Consider the following 2500-nt stretch of genomic DNA (forward strand, 5'->3'; position numbering starts at 1 on the left):
AGACAATGCTTTACATTCACACTCCTTGTATACTTTTGTATATTTCTGCATTTAGTGGATCTCACACAAACCTACCCCCTTGACAAACACACAATGACATACACAGGAATATACATAAAAATACAAATACATACACACACACATGTGTATACACACATACATATGGTTAGGAGTAAGCGTGCATGTGAAGACCACTGGCATTAAACAAAAGTACGTGTGACTTTCTAAATGTTAGAACATGAATACACACACATGTATTTATATATACGTATACATACATACATACACACACACACACACACACACACACACACACACACACACACACACACACATATATATATATATATATATATATATATATATATATATATATGTATGTATATATAGGCGTAGGAGTGGTTGTGTGGTAAGTAGCTTGCTTACCAACCACATGGTTCCGGGTTCAGTCCCACTGCGTGGCACCTTGGACAAGTGTCTTCTACTATAGCCTCGGGCCGACCAAAACCTTGTGAGTGGATTTGGTAGACGGAAACTGAAAGAAAGCCGTCTTATATATGTATATATATGTATGTGTGTGTATGTTTGCGTGTCTGTGTTTGTCCCCTCAAAATCGCTTGGCAACCGATGCTGGTGTGTTTACGTCCCCGTAACTTAACAGTTCGGCAAAAGAGACCGATAGAATAAGTACTAAGCTTCCAAAGAATAAGTCCTGGGGCCGATTTGCTCGACTAAAGGCGGTGCTCCAGCATGGCCACAGTCAAATGACTGAAACAAGTGAAAGAGTAAAAGAGTATATGTATATATATATCTATATATATATATACATACACACATATACATACATGTATACATATACATACATGCATACATATATATATATATATATATATATATATATATATATATATATATATATATATATATATATATATATATATATATATGTAGATAGATAGATAGAGAGAGAGAGAGAGAGAGAGAGAGAGAGAGAGAGAGAGAGAAAGAGAGAGAGAGTATATATATATATATATATATACTAGCAGTAATACTCGTGGTTGTTCGGGTAATTACTTTTAATCTTTCTCGGGAGCCACATTAAAAGTATTATTATATATATGTAGATTTACTCCTACTGTTTGTGGGTATTTTATAAGAAAAAGCGTATTGATTGAAGTAGAAAAAAAAGATAATTTCGTACATGAACTTCTGTTTGGTTATTATATGACAATAATAAGTGAGTTGTATGTGTTATCTTATATATCAATACAGAATTGGCAATTATATAATACACAAAGCTTCGGTCGGCACGAAGCTGTAACGAGAGCGAATTGCCCAACGTGCCGTACAATGAGACTGAACCCAAGGCGATATGGCTGGAAAGCAATTTTCTCAATCACACAGTCACGCCTATAAGGGAGAGATACATTTTGAATAATATACTCCTTGATACAATATGCTTAACAAATAGATGGGATGCTTACGGGAAGAAGACCTTTTATTTTAATATTTACTCAAGCAACGGAACAAGTAACAACTCTACACCATGCAGGGTGTTTCAGAATTAACTAACTGTTTCAAAGAAATTGAGCAAATTTAAAAAAAAAAACTGACATAATTTTATGTTTATTACCAAAACAAAAAATTCGTAAATCTTACGTCAAACTTTTATTGAAAATGTTCAACATGTCTGTATCCCTGCATACTTCAAATCTCTCCTTAGTGTTGTGAAACACATTTTGAAACTTTTCAGGGTTTAGCTCTTGCACTGCTAACTGAATGTGTTCTTTAAGTTTAGCTATATGATTGCTCCATCTTGGGGACGGGGGTAAAGAAAATGGTTGTTGTCAAACTGCAAAAAACAAAAAAAAAAAAACAAAAGAAAAAAAAATACCGTCATCGATAAATAAGAGGGGTTCAACAGGAATGAAAACAAAATTATAAGCAAAATTCAAAATTTAAACACTTTTAACACATATTAAACATGATAAACATAAATAAAAGTGAGTTTAAAAAAAAAAGCTTCTGATTTCACTCAAATCACTATTAATTCTGGGACACCCTGTATTTACTCGTCCGACTAAACGGGGGAGGGAATACAGGGGGGGGGACTTATTGCAGGTGGCGAGTGTAGCTTCCAGAAGTGGTCATGCGGTCAAACTCAAATGGCTGTGAGTCACAACAGCAATTTGTTCTTTTTTTTTTTGTATGAACATTTTGCATTATATAGTTCAGATATGGATGACATAGAAAACAGACATGCTGCCAGGCCATGTTGCGTTGCGCAAGATTGGAAACGTGAAACATGAACAGGTCACTTCTGGAGAATGGATGAATGAGTTTGTTGTGCCTTTATCCAGCCGCATACACACGCACATGACTCGGTGGTGCACAGGATGGTAACATGAAACATCAACAAGGCTCCGACAAAAATTGTAATGTTCTCATTTTCTCTGCGAAACTGGACAAAACAGTTTATAATGCATTAGTAGTGTCAATA

The 2500-nt window shown here is 34.9% G+C and overlaps 1 long non-coding RNA gene across 1 annotated transcript in view; it reads right to left on the minus strand.

The window, feature by feature from the left end:
- The window catches only part of LOC149134975 (uncharacterized), a 263033-nt gene that overhangs the window by 23750 nt on the left and 236783 nt on the right, over nt 1-2500 (minus strand). The window contains exon 2 of the long non-coding RNA XR_016242110.1: nt 1660-1852. This is a non-coding gene — a long non-coding RNA (uncharacterized LOC149134975). The remainder of the gene's footprint in view (nt 1-1659; nt 1853-2500) is intronic.

The sequence above is a fragment of the Octopus bimaculoides genome, chromosome 6 (genome assembly GCF_046866305.1).
Source record: "Octopus bimaculoides isolate indiv1 chromosome 6, ASM4686630v1, whole genome shotgun sequence".
In the NCBI taxonomy this organism is placed as follows: Eukaryota; Metazoa; Mollusca; class Cephalopoda; order Octopoda; family Octopodidae; genus Octopus; species Octopus bimaculoides.